Below are 13,265 nucleotides of genomic sequence, written 5' to 3'. Positions count from 1 at the left end.
TGACTGCCAGACTCGTAACTATTGCTTTTCCATAGAAAGCCCTTGCACTGACCACAGTTTTTGAAGGATTTTGGGACAGAATGCTGCCTCTTAAAAACTGTTCTGATCATGTGCCAGGGAGTACAGGGTTTCAAGACTTTCCCCTGGGGCCTTTAAAATCCCACCTAGCAGCCAGGAATCCTGTATCTTTTCTGTAGAGTGACTTGTAAAAATTTTATTTGTCTTGGAAAAATCTGTTATGAGTAAAGAACATCTATGGCTTCAAGAGAACCATCTGCTGGGAACTCTTTGTAGAGGACTGACTCCAAGAGTGGCTGGAAGCACCTGCACTGTGGCTCTGAGGGAATCGCATTACAGAATTGTGAGCCCTGACCACTTTAGTTGATTAAATCCATCCCCTGACATAGGACCTGCCAGGATGTGGGGCTCCTCTCCCTTTTATGATTGTCATTCTAGCCTATCGCTTGACCTAGAGGGTACAGCCCTTTCATGCCTGTTTTGGAGGAGACTGGAGCCACATAATGGGCAGTTCTCTCCTGAGAGCTATTATTTCAGACTGTCTGCAGACTCAGGCACACTTTGCGGCATCAGTTACTCTCAGGTCATGTTTTTGAGATTTTCTCTGCAACCATGAAGGCAAGAAGCTTTGCTTTTTTTTTTTTAATACATGAAAACTGAGATTATGACATAATCCCATGATTCCAGGAGCTGAGGCTGTAGGCATGGACCTATAGTGCCTATGCCTTAATCTGGCTGTGTGCATAGGATGTGCTTAAGCACCCATATACAGCTGCTGTACCAGCAGAGCCCTGTGCAGCTCAAGTCATACAGAGGTCTTGTGCTGTCCCTGAACCCCAGTGGGGAATTTCACCCTCAGAGAATAATTCTTCATCTGCAGAGTATTTGCAAGATCTGAATAGTCACAATTCAGGCTGCGCTGGATAATTACATATATCATGTGGTATTGTTTGTATGCCCTGATTGGATGGTTTACGAAACTAACCAATACAGCATGATTGTGTGCTCAAGTGGCTGCAGCAAATAAACACGAAAGGGTCATGAAGAGAGTTAAATCAAAATTCACTTCAGAATTCAGATGATTATGCAGACATTTTCTTTTACTACTTCCTCTACCCCTGAGTATGATGGTTACTCAGGCTGTGGACCTGCACCTTTCACCCCCATTGTATTCATTAGGGCTGTCAGCAGCAGACTGGCCCCTTAAACCAGACTCTAAACCTCGCCGTTTATGTACCTACGGCACATCTCAGCCACCTTCTAAACTACACATAAGAGAGTTTTGAGTGAATATGAACACAGGGACAGGCATGACCAAAGCAGAAGTTGTGCAAGGACACTTTAGTTTCTGATTCTCTTTCTTGGGAACATCCTACTTCCAGTTTGCTAATGTCATGCAACCACTGTCACAGCTAGCGTATGAACTGGTTTGCAGAAGTGCTGAGACACTTTCAGCTAAGCAGGTTCCCCAGCTTCTAGCACCTTTCCAACTCAGAAATGTGAGCCTTGAGTTTCACTTCCCCAGCTTTCAGCAGTGCCCTCTCTGGAAATACAAACTTTTTGTTTTACTCCAGCATCGCACTGTGATTACAGTAGCTGGCCTTTCTGTTGCTTATTAACCCTTCGCTTGCTGGCATGTTCTGGGCTGCAGGAGCATTTTTCCCAGCAATGTATTGTTTGATGTTTTCGTGGTGTGTGCCAAAGCATATACTGGTAGAGCATCTTGAGCCCATTAGCTTCATTTCATATGTGAGTGCATCCAAATTTGAAGCGAGGCCAACAGAAGTGAAAGGCTAGTGTGTTAACACACTGTACTACCCCACCCTCTTTCCTGACTGCAAATGTAACCTCTGCATGGACATCCATATCCATTTTATATCACCCTTTGTTCAGACTATTCAACAGATATGTGAAGGCAGAACAAACAGCCATTGTCAATGGATAATTGTTTCACAGAGGGGTGAAGAATATGCGAGCCGTTGCAGGTTTTTTCTATGATAACACCAATTTGTTCCTGCTGCAGTAATACAACCAAACAATGTGAGTATTGCTGCTTCACTAAATGCCAGCTATGCCTTGAGACTCATTCCTGCTATGAGCTCTTGGACCTCTGCCCTCATAAGACTCTCATGCCATGATTGCCTCAAATCAGAAATGCACCCTAGAGCATAATTATGAATGTTCTCACTCAGTTCTCAGTGTCCCAAGTCCCACCAGTTGTTTAGCACAGGAGTGATGTAGAAGCCTGCCCCGCTTGCTCTTGATAGTCCATCATACCCATGTAGGCTCCTTATCATCATGCCTTCTTCCATGTTGTCCCCACATATGAAATACCTTCCTGTGAGCACACAAGGTCACTGCTTCTCTACCTCCCTGAAGACAATTTCTCCTGAAGACAATTCTTTCCACCTACATGACTGCTCACTGTTTCCTCCACAAGCATGTGGTGATGTTGTTAATAATATTTAATTTTTTTCATTGTGTTATTAGCCCCTGGCAGTGTGCTAAAGGCTTAGAGAACAAATGAAAGACGTGCTTGCCTCAAACAGCTAACCGTCTTAAAAACAGACAGGAGGTGACAGACAAGAGGGGAGAAGGGAATGGGAAGACAAGGGGTCCATTGATAAGATGATATGGTTAGTTCAGTGGGTTTTGCACACTGCATGGTAGTTGACTGGTTTCAATGATCTTTTGATTTTTCTGGGTACATGGGGAAGTCCTTTAGGCATGTGTCCCCAGTAGTATGCTCCTCCCAGCACTCCATGGTGTTCAGCTGCCAATGAGCTGGAGAAAGACGGTTGGACCTGGGAGCGGATGGAGTAGAGAAGCTGGCTGGGTCCTCCTTTTTCACCCCCTCCAGACTATGACAAAACCCAATGTAAGTCAATATAGCCTTAGGCTGTGTTATCTTGTATTGCTTTGCCCTCTGAGCCGCAGAATTTTGCCTTAGGCAGCCATGGTCAAGAGAACAGCTGGAAGCTTAGCTCCTGTGGGGACCAGCGAGGCTAGGTAGCAAAGTGGAGGCAAAAGTATCTACACAATGACCCTCGGATCCCACAAAATCTGCAAATGCAGGGAATGGAACTCATTGGCTTCTTCTGGCAGACTGAAGTGAGAAAAGCTCAACCCCTTCAGCAGCACGTATACTAAAATTGGAACGATACAGAGAAGATTAGCATGGCCCCTGCGCAAGGATGACATGCAAATTCGTGAAGCGTCCCACAACAGAGGAACAAGTAGGGAACTTAGTGGGTTTCAACTGGTGGAATTTCCTCCCATCTATGTTGCGGAGGGGCCCTCAATTATGTGGGTGTAAACCCTGACTTCAAGAGTGTTACTCTGGACTTGCATCAGAATTTGGCCCACTATTTTAGGGTAAAAGGTGCTAACCCTCACACTGTCCCTGAACGTAAAGCTCTTATCTGGGGAGTCCCCTCCCGGAATCCCACACCCTCCTCCTCTGCACACTTTTCTGGTAAAGAGGCCATTTCCCTAGCGTGGTCATCAAGCTCTGCAGCTTCTCACCACTTTGGTGCTTCATGAAGACAGGGAAGCCTCCTCCTCTGGTGCGTCCTCGTCCTTCATGGGATAGAACACCCATTGGAGATACCTATATTGCTTTACATAGGTTTGCTCTTTCAGACCTCATCAATGAAATTGCTATTGCACTAGTTTACCCAGGTTTTTTTTAAACGAGTTTAAACAAACACACAAAAAACCAACAAAACCCCAATAAAGCATCTCAGCTGCCTGGTGGTTTTCCTCATTTTTAAACTTGACAAAAAATATTAAGCTAGTTTTTCCCAAATTTTGGTTTCATTGGAGCTTTGCTTTTGACTTTGTTAGGACCAGGGTTTAGAACTCTAGCAGAGTTACTTTCTCTGAATGTCTAGTTGTCTATTAGCCCATCAAAGTAAGCAACAACTGATTAAACAAAACCAAACCACCTAACATCTGAGTGGCAAGTCATTTTTTTCCAGATTCAGTGTAGATTTTCACCAACCAATCTTGCCTTATTCTGTGATGCTGTTCTAGGCACGATTAGCCAACCTGAGGCTGAGAGGGGAATAAAAATTCTAACAGTATGTTCAAATGTATAAAGCTATTTGCTTGAGCCAGAAAGGATTCAATTAAACTTTTAATCACTCAATTGCTAGTCACTTGGACAAGGCTTTGAAACCATGGGCCAGGTGCTGCAAACCCTTGTTTCAGGGTGTAATGGTCACTACTGTCCTATTAGTGATTATTCTTCGTACTATGGTAGCACCCGGAAGCTCTAATAAGAACTGGGACCCCATTGTGCTGAGTGCTGTACAGTACTTACATGCTCTTTGGGACAAGGGCTGTCGATCTAATTTAAGACAAAATACAACAGGGTATAACAAACAAATGCAGGTCCTAGGGTGAGAGGATGAGAGTAATGTGATAAGAACACCATGGTTACACAGAGTAGTTATGTGCACAATTAGCTTGTTTAAATCCATTCAAAGTTTGATTTTTGTTTTAGCTTTAGGACATGAATAAGCAAACAAAAAAAATACTGATGGCAAAATCCCAACTGATCTCCTCACTAGCTATTATCAGCTGGCATGTATCAGGCTTCATGGTAGGATTGGCTCTTGAGAAGGGTTTTGGAGGACAGAGTAGCAGCTTTCTGAGCTAGTTTGGGCAGAGTGTGCCATGTGTAAGAGGCAGGACAGAAGAAAGCACCAGGGCAGTTACTGGAGCGGTAGAAAAATAGGTAACCAAGGATGGCATTTTTGTCAGACTGGAGGGTGTGAAGGGACAATGAGTTAAGATACAACAGTACATTAGCAGGAAAGGGCAGAGTTGTGAAGGACCTTCAAGTGAGGACAAGACACTTGTATCTGCTGCAGTGGAAGAGGGAGTGCAAGTCCATGGCAGAGCTGGAAATAGTACATAAAGGTCCTGTCTGCTGTGACTACTAGACCAGTAGTGGTTCTCAACCTTTCTCTTTCTGAGCGCCTCTCCCCGCCACGTGCTATGAAAACTCCACAGCCCACGTGTGCAACAGCAACTGTTTTCTGAATATAAAAGCAAAAGTAAGTTGCTTAGGCTTCAGCTTCAGCCCTGGGTTGCAGGGCTCAAGGGCTCCAGGCTTCAGCCCCATGAAGTGGGGCTTTGGCTTTCTGTCCTGGGCCCCAGCGAGTCGAATGATTACCCTGCTTGGGGGACCCCTTGAAATCTGCTCACGGCCCCCCAGGGGGCCCCGGACCCCTGGTTGAGAGCCACTGTACTAAACAACAGTGCCTCCCAGAACTTTCAGTAGTTTAGCTACTGGTCAAATTACTGTAAACTTCTGTTGAGCTAATTATTTAAAATCAGTAATGATAATAATAGTCCATACATGTTAAACTGAATCATGTGTTTATGAACAAATATACAACATGAAGCAAAGAATTACTGACTCTATCAGAGACACTGATTTGATAACAATTACAGCATTACCTAAGGAAACTGTTGTTCCAAGCTATCGGATCTGTTCCAATTAACCAATTCTGACAGAATTGAGGAGCTGCTTAGCAAGTACAGGTTTAAGATTCGACCTTGAGACACTCCATATTCAAAGCCCATGTAAATAGATTAAGAATCTCCTTGGTGTTGTCCCATTTCCCAGTATTCAAACTGGCAAATTGCAAATCAATTATCAGTCAAAAGCTAGCTAACAAAATGTTATAATCTTGCTTTAAAATTTCTCTGTGATCCTCTGAAAAGGAGTTTTGGCCAAGTAATCCCAAAACTCCTTTTCAGAGGGGTAGCTGTGTTAGTCTGTATCCACAAACACAATGAGGAGTCCGGTGGCACCTAACAGATTTATTTGGGCATCAGCTTTTGTGGGTAAAAACCCAGTAATTGTGACTATTTTTAGTCTGGCCATTTGCCTTGTTTTATGATAATTAGAGCTAGAGATTCATTAGCACAATTTCTCCCAAGAGCAGCACACTTTAAATGACTGGATCTACAATCCAATGGGAAATCCTTCTCTTCCAATGGTTCTCCACATTTCTTGTTTGTTACAGGACCCGATTTGAAGCCCATTAAAGTCAAGACTCCTAGGATATGTTTACCCTGCTGCTGGGAGCAAGCCTCCCAGCCCAGGTAGACAGACTCCTGCTAGCAGAGTTTGAGCTAGTATGTTAAAAATAGCAGCATGCTAGCCACCTGAGCTTGGACCCACAAGACCTCCTGGGTCTGAGCTCGGGTGGTTGGTCTGAGCCTCTGCCAGTGCAGCAACATCCACATTGCGGTGTTTAGTGTGACAGCCCGAGCTCCACAAGCTGTCTCACTTCCAGCAGCAGCGTTGTCAGATCCCTATTGACCTGGCCCAAAGTGAGGTAGTTATTTATGAATTTCGGTATCACTCAGTATGAAACCACCTCAGTTTGCCTGCAGAATCACAGTTCTGAGATCAATATTCTGAAACGGAGCAATCCCATTTCAAAGCAATTACATTTTGGAAATGCATAATATGGCCCCCAAAACAGACACTCATTGATCCTGCTAAAATGGGGCCAACATGGACGCCTGTTCTCACCTGCAGAAGCCCATAAATGCAGATTATTTTTTTAGAGCGGACCGTGTCCACTGACAGCTTACGTCCTACCCCACCCTACAGAAGCTCCTGTTGAACTAGACCTAGACTACACATGTTGACTTTCTGAGTAATTTGGAGCGAGACACAGATAAAACTGCTCTCCTTTTTGGCATGTGTCAATGAAATGGTCACCCAGAGTTTGATCAACGTGTTTAAAGATCTTACACTGTGGAAAAAACCCAACCCTCAATATTTTTTTTCTTTAGCTAAAAGTTGCTGGTTATTTTCAGTACTAATAAGGTAGGTTAAATGGGTATCATGTTAAAACACACCAATAACAACAAAGCCTTGTCATCTAAAAATAGCTATTAATAACTCTTTGATCTGAATTTTCCAAACAGAAGTTACGGATCAATGAGCGAAAGCAACTGAATTCTAACACAACATTTCATAAATGGTATTGACTAATTTTCAATAAACTTTTTTTCCCCTGACCTTAGGCATGTTATGAATCTTGTTTTCCACCCTTGGAAAAGACAGATTAAATGTTTTTAAGACACACTCAAGTAATTTAGGCCAAGATTGAAGTTTTGTGGGATAGAATATGAATATAAATGTTTTTGTGATTCAATTTCAAAATCTATGGAAACATATTTTTCGGTGGGAAAATTCCAAGCAAGCCAGAAAGTGAGAGGGAAGCTGACTAGAAACAGGAAGTAAAACTGAAAGAGGTGAGTGGTGGGGAAGGTGTATCTACTTCCTTTGCTAAGCTCTCCTAGCCTTCTGTCTCTCTCTCTTTCTCTCCTTCCCTTCCCCCACCCCTCTTTATTTTGGGTCAGGCTATGTCCTAAGCCTTCATCATCTTTTTTTCCCCATCTATGGCCTCTTGTTCTCTCCTACCAACGTATCTTGGGGTTCCTCCTCTCAAGGCCATGGTAGTGAACATCCTGGGGACAGCATATCCCCCTCTGCTACTTTCAGGCTTTCTTTTCCTCCTAGTGCCTGCTCAGCCAATTCTTTCTTTTCTTCATTTTCTCCTTGGGAATCTCCATTTCCCTCTTTTTCCCCTGGCTTATATCCTGTTGTCTAGGGCAGCAGTTCTCGAACTTGAGCAACCCAAGGACCCCCATTTTGATTTAAAATTTTTCAGGGTTCTCCATCTCTCCTACTTAAACCCTTTCTCTATCTTCTCTGGCAGCTTAGTTCCCTTCCGCTGTAGACCCCAGATGCCTGCTTTCTTCCTAAAGGGGAAGGGGCTCCAGTCCCTAAAACCACCAGATGGGGCAGCCTTTCCACTACCCTAACCCATTTCAATTTGAAATTTCCCTGGACCTCCCAGGGCATCTCAGCCATTGGGCAGAGTTTTCTCTCCTTCTGGATACACTCCAGAGTCAGCTTTTCCCCTGGCAGGATCCAGTGTGGCTTTACCACATCTTTCCTAGCCAGCAAACACCCTGCAACAGTGTCCACTAGGCCCTTCTCCCATCTCCTTCCCACCCTCACAGAGACTTGGTGTTTTTCTCCACTGGTCCCCCAATGTCTCAATCCAATCATAAAATTCCGTCAGCCTACAATCCATTTAGGGGCAGTCTCTTTCCCTCAGCCTAGTATCCTTAAAGAAATGCAGCAAGCCTGCCCTCCCCCCCAACCCTCTTAACTATTCCATTTCCCTGATATTCTCACTACTTCCTTTAGGGACAAATCTTTGATTCCAAGCCAACTCTATCTTCCATAAAGGAACTTTCTTACCATAGAATATTGCCCACAATGCCATAGAACATGGTCAACACATCACAGAGCCCATCTTTATGTCTTTTTAATAAGTTTAACTTATCATGTAAGGAACAATGACCTACTAAGACGTTAAAAATGACTCCATTTTTTCCTATCATGACCATTTTTTGGTTTTTGAGCATACTTCATAAACCTTTGTCCTTTTGTTTTCTTAGTCCGTACGTCTTTTGCCATTCCTTCATGAGCTTCTTCATGACCACATGTTTAAATCTCTGTCTACTTAAAGGCATCTTAATAGCCGCCACCTCATTTTTTTAGAGCTTGTTTCGTTGCTTTGTCACCCATCTCATTTCTAGGTATTCTGATATGCACCATCACCCATGCTACAGTAAAACGTCAGAGTTACGAACACCAGAGTTATGAACTGACCAGTCAACCACACACCTCATTTGAAACTGGAAGTACTCAGTCAGCAGCAGAGACCCAAAAAACCCCAAAATCACAAATACAGTACAGTACTGTGTTAAACACAAACTACTAAAAAAAGGAAAGTTTTAAAAAAAAGATTTGATAAGGAAATTGTTTCATTTAAATTGAGATGATTAAAAGCAGCATTTTTCTTCTGCAGAGTAAAGTTTCAAAGCTGTATTAAGTCAATGTTCAGTTGTGAACTTTTGAAAGAACCACCATGTTTTGTTCAGTTACGAACATTTCAGAGTTATGAACAGCCTCCATTCCCCTCGTAACTCTAAGGTTCTACTATATTGTTACATAGATACCTGCTTGCATTGTTTCCATAGTTAAGAACATTATTTCACTTCTTATTACATTTCTGCTTTCCAAAGTCCCTGTTCCGATTGTCATAATGCTTGACAAGGAATCAGATAAAATTACAGCTGCAGCCAGTCGCACATCTTTTACCTAGGTTAGTGCCATTTTCCCCATTAGTTCAGCTGTCAGAACAGTCTCGTAATTCAATATCCTTTTAAATTTCTGTTTTCCAAGACTAGGAAGTTAGAAGGCTGTTCCCACTCTACCCATGCTGTCATCTTTTGATCTGTTTGTACAGACTTGGCAAAGCTGGTCCCATTTTTCATAAATAAATTAGAAAATGTCACTAGTGTGTTTTTTCCCCCCTCCCAAGGTTTTTTCATACAATTCCAAATCCATAAATGGAGGAATATCTGTCTCAGTTGTAACTTCATTTCCATGACTAAACATTTTTAGTTCTCTCCTTGACCGATTTTTTGACCCTGATAGTATGAGGAAGTCTGTGGCAATCCATATAATTTTGCCTACTAAGCTTCCAGCAGTCTTCACAAATCTGTTGTGCACTTCAGTTTTCATGACTGGCTTTACCTTTGCCCAAAAGGTTAGATCTAATAGTTTTATCCTCCAATTTATAGGTGCCTCTCCAGGGCTGTCTGCAGCACTCACACTGGTGGTATTATCATGGAGCCACATGCCAATCACAGAACTTGGGCTGACAGCAATTCCTAGTTTCTAAGAGTTGTTTTTGAAACTGAACCAAAAGCTTGGCAGCCATAATCTAAAACTGTTCTTATCAATGCTCTATACATCTTGGTCAATACCTTTTTATTGGCACCCCACTTGCTTCCGGCTATACTTTTAAGTAAGTTCATCCTACTTTTACACTTTTGTATGATGATATCAATGTTACCTTTCCAAGTTAATTTATTATCAAACACTGTTCCTAGGAACATAAACTTTTCAGCTATCTGCATTTTTTCACCAATAAGTCTAACGCTTCCCTAATTTTCTTCCTGGTTAAAAGCATTCCCTTTATTTTTTGCAAGTGAGAATTTAAATCCTCAATCATTACCCCACTTGGAAATTCTCTGGAGTGTTTCATTTGTCTTTTCCATGGTTACTTTAAGTCTTTTAGGCTTCGTATGTATAGCACAGTCATCTGTGAAAGGGGAAATACCTATTCCTGTCTGCACTCTTTCTGGGAGGTCATTTATCATAATGGCAAACAAAGTAGGGCTGATAATACTCTCTTGTGGAGTTCCATTTGTAAGTGTGTAGGTTTTTGATAAAGCTGTTCCCAATTTGAATTGTATAGTTTGTCACTTAAAAAGTCCCTTATCCACTGCAACATTCTCCCTTTCATTCCAATTTTGGCTAGTTTATATAGGAGGCCTGTCATCCATAGCATGTCATATGCTTTTTCAATGTCCAGGAAGACATCATAAAGTTCTGAGGCCTTATGCTTTTTTAATTACCTCTGTTTCTAGTCTCACTATATGGTCAACTGTACACCTTCCTTTTCTGAAACCACTTTGTACCTCGGTTATAATATAATTTTTCTCCAAGTATTCCTCTAGTCTTACATTTATCATTTTTTTCATGATTTTCCTCACAAACAATGTGCAGGCAATAGGCCTATAAGTAAGGCTCTGTGTTTGTCACAGAGCTCATGGAAAGTCACAGATTCCGTGACTTTCCATGACTTCTGCAGCAGCTGGTGTGACTGACCCTGGAGCCACCTGAGCAGCTCGGGAGGCCCCCAGGACAGGCACACCAGCTGCTGCTGCTGCGGGAGTCTCACGCCCTCCACCCCTCCAGCAGTAGGAGTTTCGGTGTGAGGGGCTCAGGATTGGGGTGCAGGGCAGTGCTTACCTGAAGGGGGGTTCCCTTCCCTCAGTTCCTAGCTCTGTGTGCTGCCTCCACCAGCAGGCACCGCCTCCGCATCTCTCATTGGCTATGGTTTCCAGGCAATGGGAGCTGCAGAACCGGGGCTTGGGGCAGGGCGGAGGCAGCACGTGGAGCTCAGGAGCCAGGTAGGGAGCCTGCCCCAGCCTCGCCAACCCTCCTCCCCCAGCACCCGCACTGTCCCCCGCCCCCGAGCACCCATGGCGCCTCCCCCTCCCCCAAGTTTTAGTCAGGAGTATATAGAAAAAGTTACTGCCTATGACCTGTCCATGACTTTTACTAAAAATACTCATGACTAAAACATAGCCTTACCTATAAGTATCAGATCTTTTATGTGCTTTGCCTGGTTTCCTAATTGGTATTACCAATGCTTGTTTCCATTATATTGACAGCAGTCCTTTCCCCCATATATCATTCTATAATCACAACAGGACCTTTAGACTCCCTTCTGACAAGCACTGAAGCATTTCATTACTTATATTATCTTTACCCGGAGCTGTAGATTTCCTTTTTCCAATGGCTGCAATAAGCGCCTGCATACTAAAATCTTAGTTTAACACATCATCAGTATGTTTTCTCCAACCATTTAATAGTTCACATTTTCCTTAATAAATCTCCTTTTTTTCTCATATCCCTACTGACCCTTTGGAATTTCTTTGCTAAAATGGCTGCCTTTCTAAGGAGGAAACCTCAATTTCACTGTACACCTGTCCTTATTGTGAAAATTTACTTTTTCCTTCAAATTCCATTCATTCTTTGAATTTGCTTATATATTTCTGAAAGCTTTGAATCTTTGTTCAGTTTCCCATGGAAATTTCTTCATTTTTTTCCGTCTTTTAGCTAATCCTTTGTGACATTGCCTTACATCTTTTATAATTCGTTGTCTTTACTATTCGTGGTGTATTTTGCTTGCCTGTCTGCCTTATTTCTTTCTTTGATTGCTAATTTGCAACCCTCATTCCTCAAGAAAATGGATTTCTAAGTCAAGGGCCATTTCATGATTTGTAGGTGGCAAGATCAGTTGATGCTGTAATTCCTTTTATGACATTGCTATAGAATTCTCCTAGGTTGTCACTCATACCGTTACTACATAAATATTCATCACATTTAATCTTGAAAAGGCCCAATCAGTTTTTTGAAAATTCCAGCTAGGAACTCTTTTTGTTTTCAACATTTCCTCAATGTTCATCTCCCCCCTACTTTCTTCTTGTCTCTTTCTTATGTACCTCAGCCGAGGGGCTAATTGGTTCATCAGTCCTCCCAGCCTGATCAGCTAATTAGCCTGCATATCCTCAATCAGTCTTCTCCCAGGGAACTGATGGATGCCTAAGTGATCAGAGTGCTGGCTCACTGTAAACTTCCGGCACTCTGTCACAAACACATTTCTGCTGAATTCACAGTACTGTAATTAAAACTTTCATAAAATCTGACTCAGACATCATCTATCTGAACTCAAGGCCCAGTGATTTCTGCTTGTAAGCGAAGGCAGAATCCGATCTTGTGTGAATGTAATTTAGTATCATAGGCTTTTGAGTCTTGCTAATTAGAGCAGGTACATCTGATTGATGATCGTAACTGTATGGAAAAATCTTATGGAATGTAACAGTGTTCTATAGAAATTACTCTGAAAACCAGATGTTTTTCCTAAAGGATTTTTTTCTACCACCCTACAGAATTCTGTAGCAAGAATATAATTCTCCATTCAATTCTACACAATGTTTAAAAAAATCTAGACAACATTTAATTTTCTGTTAAATTATAGAGGACTTTCCAGAAATGACAGGATAATATATATATGGTTTTCAGTTTGCCCTATATAAATGTATCTCAGTAGGATCACCACTTATCTGAAGGGGGGGCAGTTTTTAAAAAAATCAGGTTTGCAGCACAGATCAGTAGTGACTGATAGTTATTAACCAGTGGCTGTGCAGAAGTCTGTGTGAAATGAGTTTGGGGTCTCAGCCCATTTCCCAGTGAAAGGATGTCCACGTCAGAAAAACAGCCACCATAACTGACACCAGTTGAGCTCCTTCAGGGAAGTGCCAGGAGAGATGGGAGAGCTAGAATGGGCTGTGGAAGCTAATCTACCTTCTTACTTCTAGAGGATGTCCCTCCAGGGGCACATTGGCAGATCTATGAGGGGAAAGCTTACACTGCCACTGCCTATGCTGCACCTATTCTGTGGATTCAAGAGAGGATTTTAGTCTTTGGGGTTGTCTGTCTAGCACCTTTCACTAACACTCACTAGGAACATCTTATGGTAGCAGAATTGATTTTCACT

The 13,265-nt window shown here is 42.5% G+C and overlaps 1 non-coding gene across 1 annotated transcript; it reads left to right on the top strand.

Annotated features, from left to right (window-relative positions):
* Positions 1–3,138: 3,138 nt before the first annotated feature.
* On the top strand, positions 3,139–3,247 carry LOC116819813 (U6 spliceosomal RNA). Its single transcript, XR_004372487.1, has one exon. It is a non-coding gene; the product is annotated as a U6 spliceosomal RNA (small nuclear RNA).
* Positions 3,248–13,265: the final 10,018 nt, after the last annotated feature.

Source organism: Chelonoidis abingdonii, chromosome 8 (assembly GCF_003597395.2).
Source record: "Chelonoidis abingdonii isolate Lonesome George chromosome 8, CheloAbing_2.0, whole genome shotgun sequence".
NCBI classification, from domain to species: domain Eukaryota; kingdom Metazoa; phylum Chordata; order Testudines; family Testudinidae; genus Chelonoidis; species Chelonoidis abingdonii.
This window is presented reverse-complemented; position numbering and strand designations above follow the sequence as displayed.